The sequence below is a fragment of the Podarcis muralis genome, chromosome 8 (genome assembly GCF_964188315.1).
Source record: "Podarcis muralis chromosome 8, rPodMur119.hap1.1, whole genome shotgun sequence".
In the NCBI taxonomy this organism is placed as follows: domain Eukaryota; kingdom Metazoa; phylum Chordata; class Lepidosauria; order Squamata; family Lacertidae; genus Podarcis; species Podarcis muralis.
The window spans coordinates 24,641,234-24,660,968 of NC_135662.1; the positions used below are offsets into that span (position 1 = coordinate 24,641,234).

The 19,735-nt window shown below is 45.5% G+C and overlaps 1 protein-coding gene across 4 annotated transcripts in view; it reads right to left on the bottom strand.

The window, feature by feature from the left end:
* CPQ (carboxypeptidase Q) overlaps nucleotides 1–19,735 on the bottom strand; it is a 160,818-nt gene that overhangs the window by 138,844 nt on the left and 2,239 nt on the right. Inside the window, exon 2 of one of the 4 annotated variants that reach the window (XM_077932833.1) lies at nucleotides 5,560–5,681. The exons of the other annotated variants lie outside the window; for them this stretch is intronic. The gene's annotated coding sequence lies outside the window, so the exon portion shown is untranslated. The remainder of the gene's footprint in view (nucleotides 1–5,559; nucleotides 5,682–19,735) is intronic. 4 annotated transcript variants of the gene reach the window in all.

Genomic DNA, 19,735 nt, shown 5'->3' on the forward strand with positions numbered 1-19,735 from the left:
GCTACATTGCGAAACAGGGAGAGCTAATCACCCACAGGCATGTAGAAATTGCTGTAATTCAAATAGAGGAGACACATCCCTCTAAAGGCAGACTTGCATAAAACTTGCATATGTCTATTTACATGTAACTACCATAATTCAAACATAAATACATCTCACCGTAGCAAGAGAGGCTGTGACCAGGCGGCCTGGTTGCCTGCTTAGTCCCTTGCTCTCCCTTCTTTTTATTATTTATCTATAAACTGGACTTGGACCAGACAGCCATCAAACTAGTGCTATGTTGAAACCTGGCTCCCCGTTTCTCAAAAAGTTATCTTTCCCTGAACAAGAGACTTCTCTTTTTCTGCTTCATTCTCCAGGTGCTTTAGAACTTCTTCAGAATTTTGGTTGCCATAGGTGGTGTTTAATGGAAGGGGGGCGAGGAGACACATTTCTCCAAAACCTTGCTGCCTCCAGGCTGCCTACACTTCCCAACCTGAAAAAGGTCCATAGGAGCTCACATAGAATCATGGAATCATAGAATTGTAGTGTTAGAAGTGACCCAGAGGAACATCTAGTCCAACCTCCTGCAATGCAACCTCCTGCAATGCATTTTTATTTAAAAATAAAAAAGCTTCACTTAAAACAAATTAAAGCCAGCACCTGTCAGGCACAGAATAGGCAGCAGCAGGGGGCATTGGTATTGTTTGTTACCACGCTATGTATATTTGTGTTTTTATATTGTAAACCACCCTGTGATCCTTGGATGAATTTAATTACTTCTTTGTTTTGTTTCTGCTCTTGTTCTCCTTAAGTATTTAGTGCTTTTATATTGCATTTTTATGCTGTGAGCTGACGTGAGATCTATGGGTGAAAGGTGGTATACAAATTCAATTAATAATCCCCACCCACTCCACCCCACTTTCTTGTGCTTACAGAAGAACCCAACACTGGGCACCATGGGATCTTCAGGAAAAGCAAGGCTGCAGAGCTCAGGCAAAGAACTGATTCATGGAATGAAAAGACACTCACTCCTGGCTACCTCAAAAGCACGGCGAGGACAACAAAGCCCTGCACTGCACCCCATGGGAACTTGCACCAAAATTTACTTCCTCCTTTAATAATTTACTGGTGTAATTCCTTTTCTCATTACTTGATGGAGAATACTAATGAAACACATGGGGAATATCTATTATTATTTAGCACAGCTCTACTTTAAACCAAAACCTGTCTTCTCTAAAGTATCTGACCACCCCTAGTGACAATAGTCCGCCTCCACAAGTAGAAGCGCTTCTGAACAGCAGCTGCTGAAAGTGCTGCTGTGCTTGGTTGCTGCCAGTGGTGTCACAAGGTGGGGATGGGGGGGCGGTGTGCCCCGGGTTCCATGTCTTGGGGGGGTGACAAGAAGGCACCCCTCGGGGTGCCTGTCCTGCTGCCCCAGCCCGGGCGCAGTAGTGTGAACAGCCATCGTGTGGCCGCAGCCTCATGGGGAGGATCTTCCGTTCGGGGCTGTAGCCGTGAGCAAAGGATGCCGTCACCATCCCGTACAGCATTCGAGCAGCGCCAGCGGCAAACCGCTACATGCAACGCATGTGTGGAACGTAGCGATGCCGCACATGTGCTGTACATAGCGGTTTGCCACCGGCGCCACTGGAGCGCCATGCGGATGACGGTTGGATGCCTCCGCCGCTGGCACGAGCCACTTACTGTGAGCCAGGGCCCCCCTCCCAGGCTTGCTGTAAGCGGCTCCCGCTTTGCCAGTGCCCCAGAGGACAAGCTGTGCCGCTATGCCAGGGCCCTGGCAAAGCGGCATTGTTCCCCCTTCCCCCGATGGCTCAGGGTACTTGGGAGTGGCGGGGGTGGGGGCACAGAGGCATAGGAAGGGGGCGGACCACCCCAGGTGTCATCGCTGAGGGGGTGACATGCGGTGCCCGCCCACGACTCCCAAGGCTACCCCAAGCTGTCAATGTGTGTGTGTGGGGGGTGACAAATTATTTTGCACCAGGGTCTCCCACAGACCGGCCACTGAGAACAAGATGCTAGACCAGATGGGCTACTGGCCTGATGCAGCAAGCTCTTCTTGCTATACAGTGGTACCTCGGGTTAAGTACTTAATTTGTTCCAGAGGTCTGTTCTTAACCTGAAGCACCACTTTAGCCAATGGGGCCTCCTGCTGCCACTGCGCTGCCGGAGCACGATTTCTGTTCTCATCCTGAAGCAAAGTTCTTAACCTGAAGCACTATTTCTGGGTTAGTGGAGTGTGTTACCTGAAGCGTCTGTAACCCGAGGTACCACTGTATTCTTAACGGTCCCCTAGCTGGCTGGCGCCTGCTGTTCCACACACACAGTGCCCCCAACTGGCAATGCATTGTGGGGGAGCAGAAAGTGGCGTGCGTCAGCTGACACCTGTTAGCTGTTGCTGCCCCTGCTACTACACTGAAAGGGGAGCCCAGCAACCCAGCCCAAGGTTTTGCGCAGGGATAAGGAAGCGCATACCTGTGGGGAGGGCAAACACACAGGCCTCCAGACCTCTCTGTCTTAGGACTTCCCCCAACACCTCTCACCAGCCCTCCCTGTGCTGTTTTGCCTGTCCAAAATGAGTCCTTGATCTCCAATAACGGCTCTTGCCTGCAGGATGAGGAGGGGCATGCCATGTAGAAACTCGTGAACTGTATACCATGTGTTGCTTTGTCCATTTTCCAGCCTGCTCATCACAGGCATGTCGCCCTGAAATGCCACCCAGATGCAAATGTGGCCTTTGGGAATGGTAAACCTTCCCCATCCCTGGTTTCTTAGAATCAGAGTTGGAAAGGACCACAAGGGTCACCTAACCCTCTGCAATGCCCTGCAATCTTTTGCCCAACTTGGGGCTCAAACCCACGACCCTGAGATTAAGAACCTCATGATTTATCAACTGAGCTACCCCAGACTTCCTGAGTAATAAAGCCCAAACCACAGTGGTTGGTAGCCTTGGTTGAACTCTTAACCATAGTGCAGCAGGTGGATGAAGCTTCTCAGGACTGTCCTCCTGCCACATCCACTCTGCAGCCCAGTCTGAGTCATGAAACCTGTCATTTCCATAGTTTATACAAGATAGGGAGATAACATGCTTAACCACGCACATTAAGATAGGGAAGCGAACTTTGAGACAAAAAACATTTGAACAAGAGAAAAACATTAACAGGTTTACGCGAAATGTCCCGAGTACAAATCAGACCTTGGAGGGAATGAATTAGCATAAACTGGTGTCGCATAGAGGCTGCAAACATGTGCAGCCAAAAAACCATCCCTTCAAAACTCACTTCCGACAAAGCATTACACAATTTTCCTTCGACTGTTCCTCAACTGGCTTGGTTTCCAGACCATTCCTTGATCATCTCTGTCGCCTTCTTCTGCACACCTTTCAGCTTGTCAATATCTTTCTTAAACTCTGGTGCCCAGAACTTTTTTTAAATAAATAAAAGAAAATTTAAGTATGTGAGCTTAAGAGTGTCAGAACACAAAAATGACACCAAAACATCAAAATAATTACCTAGGAGCTTATTCATAAATCACAGGCTAAATAGAAAGAGACAGAGGCAGATAGGGTGGAGCCTAAATGAAGAAAGCTTGAGCAATGCTTCTATTTTTATACAGAATTTCTAGAAATCCTTGTTGACGTTTGCAGATCAAAAGGAGCTAATTCATGATGCCAAATAGGAAATGTGGAAAAGAAACAATAGGCTCAGGTTAATATCCACTTAATTGCTAGAAAGGTCTCCTAAATCTGTGAATAATCTAATAATTTCCTAACGATGTTTTCCGTTTGATTCCCCTCCAAGGGATACAGGAAATCATATACCTGGGAGTACATGAGGTGGCTTGGATAACATCGGATTAGACTTTTAAAGCCCTGGGGCAAAGGAAAGAAACTTGCATGGTACACGGGGGCGTCCGGTACAGTTAGTAGCATCTAACAGTCAGCTTGTTATGACAGCTGTGGAAAAAGTTGGCTCAGAGGTTAGCTGAATGTGCAATATAAGAGGAATCATGGCGTTGTTGTTTTTAAGTTATGGGGTTGTTTCCTGTGATGGAAATAGAGCAGCAAAGGCTGAAAAACTGAAGAAATTGAGGTATTTCTGAAAGCCTGCTCATACTTGTTCAACAAGAGTTATCTCTTTGTGTTTGGGGGCTCAGAGTTGTGTTCTGCTATACATTTTGATGGATTCTGAACTGGTCGGCTTTGCCTCACGGAAACTCCCAGAGCAGTGTGTGTGTGTGTGTGTGTGTGTGTGTGTGTGTGTGTGTGTGTGTGTACACACGTCTACACATGTACATACACACAAATATGGGGCTGCCACCCCTGTTTGCCAATCCCACCTACCTGCCAACCCTGCTTCCCCCACACCTGGCTGACCCCGGCTCTCTTTGCACCTGAACAACTCCTTTCCCTTTACCCCTCACAACGCCCTCATGCTCCACCTCTTTTAAAGGAGGGTGGGAGGAGTTTCAGAGAGCAGTTTGGGAAACCACTCTCTGCAACGCCTCTCCCTCTCTGTTACACCTCCCCGCATTCGAATTATGAACACATTGTAGTAACAACACTTGGGGAGGCCCACAGCAGAGCAAAAAAGGGGTATGGCTAGGCAGGGGCCTGGAGGGTCAGATTTGGGCCCATCTCAATGGGGGAACTTGTCGGCCTGGCTCCTGGCTCCTAACCAAGTACATGCTTAGGACTAGGGCTGGGTGATATCTGGTTTTCAACATCACGATATATCACCAGCTAAACATTGCAATACAGTGGTACCTCGGGTACAATCAAGCGATATATAAATGTTATTAAATGATGATGATGAAGCCTCCATCCAGAAATAAGCCTCATTGGCTTGTATGTCTTACTGCCAGATCAATGCAGTGGTACCTCAGGTTACAGACGCTTCAGGTTACAGACTCCACTAACCCAGAAATAGTACCTCGGGTTAAGAACTTTACCTCAGGATGAGAACAGAAACTGTGCACCAGCGATGCGGCGGCAGCGGGAGGCCCCATTAACTAAAGTGGTACCTCAGGTTAAGAACAGTTTCAGGTTAAGAACAGACCTCCGGAACAAATTAAGTTCTTAATCTGAGGTACCTCTGTATACTGATATATCACCATGTCTGCAATAAGGATCGAGCTATGTATAGGCATTGGCTGGCTTCATGGTTTTTCACACGTTGTGAGTTTTTCATAGCACACACACATAACAATTTGCAATATATTGACAGGTCAAAAACTGTGAAACCAATATCACGATATGACTTGAGACAGGTTTTGGACGATTTATCAAAATAAAGCCCAGCCCGACTTAGGACGGTGGTGAAAGAAATTAAGAATGTTGAATTGATCTAGTGTGAGAGATGTACAAATATGGTTGTCTTAAAAACCTTGTTTGTTTATTTTCCTGCTTGGAGATGTCCACTCTCAGGCCTGGAACGAAGAAAGCAACGGTTGCAAAATGTCAACGTGCAACCTTTCTGCTTGTCAATTGAATACTAAAACAGAGCAGCGCAGCAAGCAGCCTTCTCTATCAAGAAGCATAGCTTCTCAACCCCAACCTACCCTGGAAAATGCAAGTTTCTGGAGTCAAAAGTTGTAATGCGATCTCCCAAAGTTTCTCGAAACAGCAGTGAGTATGGAGCTGTCACTATCTGTCAGCTCTTGCAACGGCAGCTTGGCCAGCCCTGTGGAATTAGGGAAACCGAATACAATCAGACTGTCAAATCAAACAGCAGTTACAAAGGCATTTCTTGGGCACCCTCAAGCAGCATTCCAGCAGAGAAGACCCTGTGCAGTTCCGCTGCAGATAATGAACTCTCAACATTGCTGGGAAGCTTTCCTAGAAATGGCAAAACACCTCTTTCAATGCAATTTGCCGGGTTTTTTCCTCTTTTAATTTGCCAGTAGAATGGATGAATAACTTCTACTTAGGTTTCTCCTCTGAGCTGGAAAACAGTAGGATAACTACCATTTGTAAGATGCTGCCAGATAGTTTTATTTTTTAAATACTTATCCATATACTCACTGGAGCAAACCTGATACCAGACACTGTAAATAACAAGCCACACAGTGTTCAGGACAGGTAATTTCTGTTGATTTCAGGAGAATTCAGAACAACAGTGTTAAACAACAAGGCTTTTTTAAAAAAAGGGTCAGTTTGGAAATATTTTGAATCAATATGCTGGTTTAAGTAACATGATTTTTTTAAAATTAAAAAAAAAACCTGTTGTGTATCTCCAAGGAGATGGGGAAAATACTTGGCCTGATTTACACATTCTGTTTTTGGGACATGGCCGTCTTCCCAGACATCACTCCTGGGTTTAAAAAAACTACTTAATATGTAACAAGAGTTTAAGGGCTGTGCCCATGTTAGATTTATGCAACAAGGCCACACAGAGCTATAATTGGGGAAGTCATGATCCTCTGTCAGACCATTCCTGGAACCCGAATATTCCTTGGAGAACAAAATTGTGAGGGAGCTGGTTAATATATTCCGCAAAAGTCAGGAAAGCAGGTTACTTCCTTTTCCTATTTCTGTATAACACAAGGCTGTAACCCTTTTGGAGTGGGGAGGGAGAAGGTCTCAGTGGGTACCTGTGTGCCCACAGGTTGCCACGTTGGCAACCGCAGTATAAGGCATAAACATCATATAAACCAAATGTAACATTAAAGACGTAAAGAGACCCCTGACCATTAGGTCCAGTCGTGGCCAACTCTGGGGTTGCGCCGCTCATCTCGCTTTACTGGCCAGCATGACTAAGCCGCTTCTGGCGAACCAAAGCAGCGCACGGAAACGCCGTTTACCTTCCCGCCAGAGCGGTACCTATTTATCTACTTGCACTTTGACATGCTTTCAAACTGCTAGGTTGGCAGGAGCTGGGACTGTAAAACGAGAGCTCACCCCATTGTGGGGATTCGAACCGCCGACCTTCTGATCGGCAAGTCCTAGGCTCTGTGGTTTAACCCACAGCGCCACCCGCGTCCCTAATGTAACATTAGTGGCATGGATATTGCCACCAGAGCTAGAGGGATGTGAACAAAGGAATCAACATTTGTGATGGGAATTAGCTGGCTTTTTAAGGTGTGCCATTTTGATAAGACAAACCCCGTATTTCAAAGGTGTAAAAACTACATTTCAATTAGTCTGCTTGTCTTGAGGAAAGCATGCTCAGTTTCCTCTGTGGAGCCTGCCATCCCACATCAGAAGCCTCAGAGCCCACCTCTCGCCTTGTTTCCTGTCCTGTTGGATAAGTGATGCTAAATCAGTCTGAGTGCCCAGTGAATGCTGTGGGGGGAATTAACGTTTGTTTAAGCAAAGTAAGCTTTCTGTTAAGTGTACGCACTTCCAGGGGGTGGGGTGGGAATCTGTCATTTGAAGCAAAGTTTCCTCAACCACCATCCTCATTGGTAAGGTCTGCAATGTTAATTCTTCTATTCCTGTTTATATATATATAAACACACAAATATATACAATTGCTCCTCCATCTATTAACTGTGTGCAGCTGAAATTCTGCCAATTTTCATTGGGTGATATTGCTGAGAAGCTGGGTAGCTTTTCCAGGCTATCAGATATGAACGACCCTTTTCGAATTCCTCCAGACACATGGTGGACTGACAATTGCCAGCTGTCTGAAGTTATGGAGTGACATAATTTGAATTGCATTCTATTGTGATGGGGGGGGGGATCCTTTCTCCCTTTCCATTGGCACAGAAGCAATATGCTCTTTAGGCTAAACACTGGGACTAAAAGGTATTTTATTTCAGCCATGTGGACCTTGCATTCAGAATAGCTGTCGGTAGCTGTGATTTATTATCAACTAACAGGCCATTCAGATGTGCTGATGCCAGAAGCGGACAAGCTGGCTATTTTGCAATGAATTTATAGACTGTCCCTAATCCTCAGACCCACATTCCTCTTCATTTATAGCCCCATGCCGAACCTTCTTGTGACCAATGGACCCTGGGGGTTATTTGGGCCTAAGTGCCTCTGTCTACCAGTCAGACACATAAATTAATAACTTACTCCTTCCCGGGAGCTTGAGAAAAATCAAAGCTTAAACTTAAGACAGGGTCAACAACTGCAGTTGCTTTGCTGTGGCTGAAGGATGAAGAAATTAAGGCCAGAGGAAAGATTGGGTTGAAGTAAAAAGGTGGGAAACGAATAAGAACACAATCCTACACACACACACCCTTACCACAGTAGATAGCTGGAGATGTGGGAATAGAATGGCATACAGTTGCCCCTCCACAGGTGGAGAGCATTGCCTGGCAGGGGGAGGGGACAAGAGCATTGTTTCGTCTCATTTCACTTTGAATTTGTATGCCGCTTTTGTGTAGGGACGTGGGTGGCGCTGTGGGTTAAACTACAGAGCCTAGGACTTGCCGATCAGAAGGTTGGCGGTTTGAATCCCTGCAATGGGGTGAGCTCCCGTTGCTCGGTCCCTGCTCCTGCCAACCTAGCAGTTCGAAAGCACGTCAAAGTGCAAATAGATAAATAGGTACCAATCCGGCAGGAAGATAAACGGTGTTTCCTTTACCTTTATACACAAGGTGCCTTACAAGACAGAAACAGCAAAATACATAGCAAGGATCACACATCTTTCAGGGTCATGAGTTCGAGCCAAACGTTGGACAAAAGATTCCTACACTGCAGGGAGCTGGAACAGATGACCTGCTATGGTATGGTTACCAGATGTCCCCGTTTCCCGGGGACAGTCCCCGGATTTACAAATCAGTCCCCATACAAAATTCATTGAAGTTGAAATGAATCCCCAGATTCATTGAAAAAAATCTGGTAACCTTATGCTAGGGTCCCTTCCAACCCCAAATTCTATTATCTTAATAACTATCCAATGCAATGCAACTAAGCCATAATAAAAAAAAAGACTTTAAAAGAAACAACTTAGATAAAGTAACATTCAGTGCTCCGTTTCGAATATAATATTACACATTACATCAGCAAATAATATGCAGAAATTCACTCTCAACAGCTACAAGAAATCATTACTTGTCTATAATCAATAAAAACAGCAAGTCGCAATACTTTTTATTTTTTTAAAAAATGCAAAAAGTCCAAACTGAGCAACCAAGTCACATACTTACAACATTAATTTTATAATTTTTGCGTGAGTGGCAGCATCACACACCTGGCTTCCCAAATCTGAGTGTCGCTGCCATTTAACAAAAGGAGGTGAGACACAGGAGGCGCAGTTGGCGTGGGGGTGGCGTCAAGCAGACATTCCTGTCACCGGGCCCACACCATACTGAGTTTCCCACCACTCTAGGGCTGACATACATCTGGATTTTCGCCAAATCAGCAAAACGTCCTGGAAAAACTGAACTTACGGCAACTAGGGCAATCTTTTAAAGAAAAATGCTTTTAAAATCCAAAAAAAGCCCAAACACTTGTGGGGTTGTTGGTTTTTTTTTGGGGGGGGGGAGATGTTTCCAAAAATGGTCAACCACTTTGTCCAGATTTTCACTTTTGGGAATATGGCAACCCTACACAACTCATCCCTCTCAGTAAGCAGCAACAAGCCCACTCTTGGGCAGCCCACTGTGCAACAACGTCCCACTTCTGGCCCAGTTCCGAAATGCCTCACTTGGCCCAATGTTTGCTTTCTGCCACGGAGGAGCCCCCTCCCCCAGCCCTCCTCTCCATCAGAAAAGCCACTTACTCACTTCTTTTAAGGATCCTTTTGTCCTTCTTATCAAGGATACCAATTTCAGCAGATTTCAATGCTAAATCCCATTGGACTCAACCCATCAGGTTCTCAGTGATCATTGTCACCACATTTTCTATGCATGCTTTCAAGCCATTCTGATTTTTTCCAGAGGGTATTGTGCCACAGTCTACCTCAGCTAGTCACAACTGAAGTTAAAAGCTTGGTTTTCTTCATTGTTTCAAAAAAGCACTGTCATTTTTTTTAAAGTGCCGATTCTAGCTCATTTTAATTCCTGTGAAAACATCCCATTTTAGCATGGCAGAGGACCCTTTCTGAGTAAGGTAGAGGAAGAGCAGCAGAATGCACTCATAACGATAAATTAGTCATTGACTCTTCCATTACACTGCCAGCACTGTAGTTCAACTCTGAGAAAGTTCATTCTGACTTAAAGCGCTTCGTCAGCTGGATGACTTCAGAATTATCCTCAGGAGGGCATACCAGGGACTGCTTTTCATACAGATTTTAGTTCTATGCCATAGTCCCAACCTCTTCCCAAACCACAGAGGCAATAGTACAGTCACACCTCGGGTTACAGACACTTCAGGTTGCGTTTTTTTGGGTTACAGACTGCCGAAACCCGGAAGTACCGGAATGGGTTACTTCTGGGTTTCGGTGGACGTGCATGCGCAGAAGTGCTAAATCGTTCTTTGCGCAAGCGCAGAAGCACCGAATCGCAACCCGCGTGTGCATCCTGCACGGATCACGTTCGCAACCCAAGCGTCCACTGTATACAAAAGACATAAGGGGACACAGGCAAGCAGTGATTTTTTTGGTAACTTTGGTGCCGTTGTCTTCACCCCCAGAGGCACACTCCATTGTCTCGAGACAGATGGATGCCACCAACAAGAAACTGTCACAGGCGCCACAAAATACAGTTCACCGGGGGGGGGGGTGTCAGATGATGCTCAGGACTACCCTTCCTTGACCCCCCCCCCCAAACAGGCCAAACACCTATGCCCAATCCAAAACAAAACACAGGCAAAAAAGCAAACTACCCCTATCTGAAGTCATAAAAATGTAATTAATCAAAAAATAAATGGAGAGACCGGGGGGGGGGGGCTTGGCAGGCACAAGGGAGGCACTTGAAGGTGCCACAATGCCCACAGGCACCACAGAGGGGACCCCAGTTCTGCCTGAATGGGCTGCTGCCATTTGCTGTTTTAATTTGCTGGGTTAGTTTGGAAATGTTTATTATTATTTTGTCAACTGCATGTTTTATATTTTATTGATTACTAAATAATAATAATACATTTATGTTGAACGTACAGGATACAAATGAAATAAGCAGTTAAACATGCTCCCTCTTAGAATACTAGCAGCCACATTCTCATTTTTTGAAACAAGAAAATGTTTATTTTAGAAAATAAAGGTATTGAATCACAATGTGTCCTATAAAGTATAAATTGTTCCTCCTTCCGGCTGCCAGACTACGAAGCCATGCCATTTGCTTGCATGTTTATGTTCCAGTGGCCTCAGTTCAGGACTCTTGAGCTGTGCGCTGCAACGGCTGCTGATGCTGTATTCAAGCCATAAATCTCCGAGGGTGGTTTCGCTTTGAGGCAGGAACACCTGACCAAGGCTTGCATGGGCCATCTGGCAGAGACAGATAGCAGGCCAGATAGAGCCATCTCCTCATGTTCCAAAGACATGCCAGATTTGTCCTTTTGTTGCGAAGATGTAAACAAATGGTGAGGAACCTGGATTCTGGTACATGAAACGCAAGAAATAACTCTGGGGGCTAGTGGCAGCTCCCCACCACACAATATTTCCCATTACCGCATCTGCTCCCCCAGCTTTCAGACACAATTTACATTCTACACAGAAGGGGTGGATAACGTTTCCCCCCCCAGCCTGAGAGAGCTGCATGGGGGGGCCAGAAGCCAAGGTGAGCAAAACAAGGGAGAGTGACTCTTAACTTTGCTAAGTAGGCTATGCTCCAGCCGTGCAAAAAAGCCAGAGGCACGAAAACCTTTCCATCATCTTTCCAAGCAAGCATGAGGCATTGCCGCAGTTCAAGGGCACATTTCAGCCAGGCAAAAAGCCTTTGAGGAGCGCATGGAACAGGACTGCTGGAAAGTATTGTCTGTGGGGATTATGACCTTGGGCAGGGGTCAGAAAACTTTTTCAGAGGGGTTCGGTCCACTGTCCCTCAGACCTTGTGGGGGGCCAGACTATATTTTGGAAAAAGAAAAAAAAATGAACCAATTCCTATGCCCCACAAATAACCCACAGATGCATTTTAAATAAAAGGACACACTCTACTCATCTAAAAACACACTGATTTCCGGACCATCCGCGGGCCAGATTTAGAAGGTGATTGGGCCAGATCTGGCTCCCGGGCCTTAGTTTGCCTACCTTGGGAGTCTCAGGGGCCAGTCATAAGGGTGGAGCTACTATGAAACTAATGGAGCTTAAGATCCAGGGCCCCTAATCCCAGAGGGGCCCCAGAAAAGACTTTAGTCTACATTGCTTAAAAATTGGGCCTAGTAGACCTAATTTGAGTTGCATTGATTTGAGTCAAATTTATTCATTTTGTTGTAGTGTGTATTTCAACAATCCCAAAGTCTGAAAGTTAGTAGCACAGATGTTGTAAGGGTGTGGTGATCTGTCATGGAACAGCCCCATGGAAGAAGAGAACAGTGGTTACCTAGACCTCCTTGCTGGTAGGGACATCCTATTCCATACCCTCCAACATTTCTCTGATCAAAATAGGGACATCCCAAGGAAGACTGGGACATTCTGGGATCAAATCAGAAACCTAGATGGCTTTTGTAAATCTGGGACTGTCCCTGGAAAATAGGGACACTTGGAGGGAGGTCTATAGTTCTTGGTCCTTTAAATAATGGTCCTTATCATCTCTTCACTCCCCCCAAACAATTTCCCCCCTCAAATTGTGGCCATAATGTGCACTCCCTAAAGGGGTAGGCAATGTGGTGCCCTCCAGATGTTAAAGACCTCAACTCCCATCAGCCCCATCCAGCAAGGTCAATGGACAGGGATGATGGGAGTTGTAGTCCAAAACATCTGTAGGCACCACACTAGCTGCCCCTGCCCTAAAGCTTCCAAGTTTAATTGGAAAAGGAACGTGTAAGAGCAGAGAAACCATTTTTCCTCTCCCTGTATATTTGGCTCTCTTAATCGATGGAGCAGATTTACGCCTTTAATGCCCTTTCTGGAGTTAAACCAAAGCTTTAATGAAATAGTGTTTCCAAAAGTGTATTTTGTCAAGGGAACGTTTCCAAATCTAATTCTCAAGATACTTCATTTGCATTGAATTATTCCGCCACCAGAAAGAAACACAGCCCAAAACGTACACCTGGCAATCACACAGCTGCCTCAGCAAACCGCAGCTGGAAGCTCAGATAGAAGAAGAAAGTCAACCACAAACGCCACAGGCTGTAAGGATGACGTGAACCTAAACCAAGTCCAGAAAGTAAGCTCAGCTCCAACTGCTATCTAGACTCTGCCACCAACTGGGGTATAAAGGATGACTGGGAGGCTGTGCCCACTGCCTCTCAGCAAAAACAATGCCTAGGGAAAGGCCATAGCTCTGGAAAGGTGTGGCACCTTTCAGACTAGCCGAGTCAGAGTGCAATCCTGCACACAGTTAACAGGGAGCAAGCCCCATGGAAATCAGGGGCTTACTTCTGAGTAATGCCCAGTGGCATGGAGGCATTAAAAACTGACAGCAGGGACTCCTTCTGAACCACAGACACTTTTCAGTGTTAGTGGTGTGCGAACTGCATGCTAAACCACAATACCTGAAGTTTAGGCAATATCTTTGCAAGGGAGGAAGATGCAGAGAAAACCGGAACAACTTGGGCATACTTCTGTGACCTCCTAGCAATTCCACCACATCTGCCACTGATTTCAGGCACTGACCCACCCCAGACTTGTTTAGCTTGAGCAAGGTGCTGGTCTAGCGGCTGAAACAAATCTACGTTATCCAGCCATGAATATTCAACAGGAGAGCTCTGAATACTGAAATTCGCTTCCCCCACCTGATACAGACCCAAAACCTTTGCATAGGTACGAAAACAAGCAGTTATTCATCAACAGAGGGTGGCAGCTTAAATTAGTTGCTTGTGGCTATCTGGACAGCTGAGAGAATTCAGCTGCACATATATAACTGACTTTTGCACTCCAACAATTAATTCACTTTAGACCAGGCTCCCCTATTACTCACACGTAGGCCAAGCCAGCCATTTTTCAGCGCCTTCTTCATGAGAATAGAGAACTCACTTAGTAGGGACGTTTTAGCTCGTGATAAACTTCCAAAGCATGTTTTTCCATGCAAACATTAATATGTCTAGGACGGCGGCAGTATTTTCAAAGTTATGGTGCAGGTGCAAACACAGTCTTTGTAAATTGCCAGAATAAATCAAAATTACTGTTCTAAGAAATATCTGCCCTGCTCTCAAGTGTGCCTGACATCATGTATGATGCACGTTCTGGCATTTCAGAAACTAGAATTCCGGTTTGTTTAATTTCACACTAAAGGGAGTAGCATCTGTAAAATACTGCTTTCCCAGAAATAAGTGGGATGGGGTGGGAATTATTTCAAAGGAGACAAAGAAAGGGGTGGTTTGTAAAAAGGAAAAGAAAATGTATTATTACTTATGTTAGGTGAAATCGGATCCTCTCTTAAAGAGGGCACGTATTGCGGTGAGACCTGGATAACCGACACCCTGTGTTGTGAGTGGGTACATTGGTCTGCCACAACACTTAATTCGTTCTGGAGGTCTGTTGTTAACCTGAAACTGTTCTTAACCTGAAGCACCACTTTAGCTAATGGGGCCTCCTGCTGCCACTGCGCCGCGATTTCTGTTCTCATCCTGAAGCAAAGTTTTTAACCCGAGGTACTATTTCCGGGTTAGCGGAATCTGTAACCTGAAGCTTCTGTAACCTGAAGTGTCTGTAACCCGAGGTACCACTGTATAGTCACGTATGTTATATTTCTGCTTAAATATTTCTGTTAAATTCTATAGTTGCAGCAATGCATCTAAATGAGATATGCTTATGTTACGCCAATCTGGGTTCTTTTAAGGAGTTATGCATTTCCTCTCCTCTTTTTTTTTGGGGGGGGGGGGGGGAATCCAACAAATGAGAAAAGTCCTCTCTCTCTCTGGTCTCCATCCACCTGATTTGGAGGAGGCGCTCCAAATTGGGACTGTAAAGTTCCACCAGGCTAATTCAGTAGGGGCAATCCTCCAGATAGCTACATCCAAAGCTGTTTAGGGCTTTATAGACAATGGCCAGCATTGGAAACAGATGGTAACCATTGTATCTGTTTATGTACTGGTGAGATATGTTCCCTAAAGCCAGCCCCAATGAGTAACCTAGCAGCAGCATTTTGTTCTAACCAAAGATTAGGGATGGGTGATATCTGGTTTTCAGCATCGTGATACATCACCAGCTAAACGTTTTAATATACGGTACCTATATATCACAGGGACGCGGGTGGCGCTGTGGGTAAAAGCCTCAGCGCCTAGGACTTGCCGATTGAAAGGTCGGCGGTTCGAATCCCCGCAGCGGGGTGCGCTCCCGTCGCTCGGTCCCAGCGTCTGCCAACCTAGCAGTTCGAAAGCACCCCCGGGTGCAAATAGATAAATAGGGACCGCTTACTAGCGGGAAGGTAAATGGTGTTTCCGTGTGCGGCTCTGGCTCGCCAGAACAGCTTTGTCACGGTGGCCACGTGACCCGGAAGTGTCTGCGGACAGCGCTGGCTCCCGGCCTAAAGAGTGAGATGAGCGCACAACCCTAGAGTCTGTCAAGACTGGCCCGTACGGGCAGGGGTACCTTTACCTTTACCTTTTACCTATATATCACAATGTCTGAAACAATGATGGAGCTCTGTAGAGGCATTGGCTAACTTCACGGTTTTCCCCACATTGTGAGTTTTGCATAGCACACACACACACAGAGAAACAATATATTGATATATCACCCAGCCCTACTGAAGACCCTGTTAATTCTTCAATGCACCATATCCTAAACAGCTGAATAGACCATGAATTTTACACAACTTTCCCATCCCTTAGCTTTGATTAGCTAAATGCATAGCGTACAGTGACATTTTCAGACCTTCGGTCATGTCTCCACAAAATCAACCACACCAAATCCTCTGCTTGCACCCATAGCTTTCTGTTTCAGCTTCTACCAGTTCTCAGGCAAACCTTTTCAGCCTAGGAGTTCACACATTTTCTCTACGAACCCTGCCCTGCTACACGACACCAGTGCTCATCAGCATACCGCCAGTGCTGTGAATATTTCGGGGGGGGGGGGATAAAATCTTGATCCAAAACAGGGCCTTTGGAGTGACTTGCCAGTTATTTTATTCCCATGGTGCCAGCAGCCAAGTTCCATTTCAAATATAACCCAGAGTTTCAAAATAAAACCTGGAAATCCGTCAGAATGCTTATATTAATGCATTAATAATGAGATACTTGTGGTTTTCTGCTGGTACATTCGCCACCAATGACAAATGTGAGAAAGGTCAGATGGAAAGATGCCCTTGATCCCAGGACAAGAAGATAGTAGGAGCTCAATGTGCAAGAGAATGCAGTGCTCTTGTCAACACAACAGGTCAAAGGACAGGCCAGGAGGGCAGACACTGGGAGTATTATTTTTTTAAGCCCACCAATATCCTGCTATTTGTTTTCTTCCTTCTCCCCATGTATAATTTACTAAGACATCTCTGCCTCCAGCTATGTTCTTCCTCTGCAAAATTTAAGCCATTGATTTTCAATAAGCTGGGGAAGCAAAGAATTTGTATTTTTGTTCTTTCCCGTACAAATTGCGACATCGGATGTACCGACCTTTTCAGCAAGGGCAATTCAGGCAAGGAATGTGGGAAAAAATGGAAAACCAGCTCAGCACCATTTGCATGGAAAGAAGGCAGTTCGTCTAATTATTAAGAGGCTCTAGATTTGTTTAGCCGACATGGAAGTGCATTCTAAAGTGTGTGTGCGCATTCCTGATCATGTAATTTTTCTTAAGCAGGAAAATCAGAAACATCCGAGTAGTCAACTAAATAATTGTGCAAGCAGAATGACTTGCCTTTGTGCAATGGGACCTCACTGCTCTTCTCCTCCCCACACCTAAATCTATTCTAACATCTGGCTTGTGAGCCGTGAGGTGGGGAGTCCCAGTGCACAAGTGGAAGTCATTCCACTTGCACAATCATTTAGTTGAATAAAGCCCAAAGTCTGCTTTATTTGCACACTGTTATGATGTGAATTGTTGAGATAAGAATGGGAGCCAGGAGCTTTTGAGTCTGGCCTACAGATATGATATACCCAACTGTAGAGAGACGCGTGTTTGGACCAGCCCTAAAAACACCATTTAAGAGTGCCCTGAGGTATCCAACCAAGAGTCCATTTAGTCTAGTATACCATGGACAAATAGATGCTTCTAGAAAGCTTTGAAGCTTATCACAGAGGCCCAAGCCTTCCTGTTTGGGTCTCCTTAGTTATAATGGCCATCCCTCATGAATCTAACTCCCTTTGAAGCCACCCAAGCTAATGGCCAGCATCACCACACACAGGGACAGTGATCTGCACACCTTCAGTACACATTGCGTGAAGTATTTTCTTGTGTCCAGATTCTACTGCCATTCAATTTCACTGCTGCTGCACATCAAATTGCCATTGAGCTGTCAACTTCAACCCCCAGATCTGTTTGCTGAATAGTTTCAGGACCCTCCAGGCTAATGCCTCTCCACTGCATCATCACAGATCTACAGCAGGAATTGGGAACCTGTGTGCTCCAGATGTTCACAGAATCAGAGATGGAAGGTAGCCCAAGGGTCCAACCCCTTGCAATGCAGGGCTTCAGCTCCCACCTGCTCCATCCAGCATAGCTAATGTTCCAGGATGATGGAAGTTGTAGTAGTCCAACAACATCTGGAGGGCCACACATTCCCCTCTGTGGATCTACAGGCTATCCTGGTGAGCCTTCCCTTAAACAGGCTGTAGGTAGAATTACAGTGGTACCTCGGGTTACAGATGCTACAGGTTACAGACTCTGCTAACCCAGAAATAGTACCTCGAGTTAAGAACTTTGCTTCAGGATGAGAACAGAAATTGCGTGGCGGCGGCGTGGCAGCAGCGGGAGGCCCCATTAGCTAAAGTGGTACCTCAGGTTAAGAACAGTTTCAGGTTAAGAACGGACCTCCAGAACGAATTAAGTTCTTAACCCAAGGTACCACTGTACTTCCCATCCTTACAGACACCCCCCACCCTACTAACTCTTCTTAACTAACTACTCACCAGGAGTAATAGACCACACAGGAGAGGATACAAGCATGGGAACTTTCTCCTGCAAAACACCCTGGTGCCAGTTCTGCCCCTACAGCTAGGAAGAAAAACACTGCAACAGAACCTAATGGCATCAGCCCAACATCAAAGACTTATCCCACTGCAGAATGTACATAATAAACAGGCATTAGAAATGATGACCAGTGAGGGGCCATTTCAGTCTCTCAATACATGTTCATACTTTTAACCCCCCCCCCCTCAAAAAAGAAGGGGGCACCAAAAGGAGACCCCAGTGGGAAACTGTTAAATTGGAATAATTTGCAGAATTTGGCATTGTTGGGTTTAGTATCGGCTGGGAGTGCCTAGCTCACTGCAAAAATGCATTCATTATGTACGCTGTTCATCTTGGTTTGCCAATTCATTAACAGTCGGGAAAAGCCAACACCCAGTTGGATGAAAAGATTGACTCCTTTTGTTATGCGACTGAATCTAATTTTCATGTGGGCTCTGCATGTGACACACATCTCGCCTGCATGGCTGGCTCTTCCGGCTTTACTTTACAATAACAATTCTTCTCACAGCCCAGCCATATATGTGTGAGTGCATTTATGTGGGGGGGGGGGTGAGGAGAGGATAATGTTTCAAGTATTAGTTATACTGCTGAAGCTATCTGCTGCTATTATTGGGGTTGCTTTGTGAACTGCATGCGGTTTGTGTAAATGTGTTCTTAATATACAGTATTGAATAATATCCAATCCTGCCGTTCTGCCTGCGCAACAGACTTCCACTTGTGCAACAGAACTTCCATTTCCTCTTCTTCCCCCACCCACGAAGCCCTCCCTGCACCCTCAAAATAGTCACAGATGGTTAAGGGACCCTCTGGATCAGAATTTGCAGATGAAGGGAAGTCCCTTGCACCATTGTAGCTTTACCTATGCTTATGTTCTTAGATATATAGTAAGTCTCTGAGAGAGCTTTCTGTGTAAGTACCGTAACTAAGAAGTTCAAATAAAATCATCATCTGATGAAGCAGAGTTTGGCCCATAAAGGCTTGTGCCAAATTAAAATGCCACTAAACTCTTGCTGTTATTGTTTGAGCTTGATGTGAGATCTCTTTTGCATTAGATCCGATTCATACATGCAAGTTATAACTGATGCAGATAAAAATTAGCCTGTGTGCATCCCAGAACTTGGTTAAGTCCACCCAACCTACTATATATGTGTATTAGAGGAATATCTGTCAAATACGAGATAGGGGCACCAACATTTCCCTGCCTTTTGGCAGATTCGATACTCACAGGTAACATTGCTCAGGTAAATTTGCCCAGCACAGAGACCTTCCGTGTCCCCTGCAAATGTTGCTGTACCCCTAAGTGTACATATCCCTCCACCAGCATGGGATGGTGGGAGTTGTAGTCCAGTGACATGTAGGGAGCCATGCGATCCTCATCTCTGATACAGAGGCAGTATTGGAAAACTTTCCCTGGTGAATATTAGTTTTGCATGCAGTTGTTAAAGGCTGTCTTTTCTGTGAACCGCTCTAAGACCTCCAGGTATAGGGCAGTATACTACTACTACTACTACTAATAATAATAATAATAATAATAATAATAATAACAATGTAGCCTGCCAAGAAAGAAACTGTATACCTGAAGGAGTGTCTCCACCCACATTGTTCAGCTCGGACACTGAGATCCAGCGCCAAGGGCCTTCTGGCAGTTCCCTCATTGCAAGAAGTGAGGTTACAGGGAACCA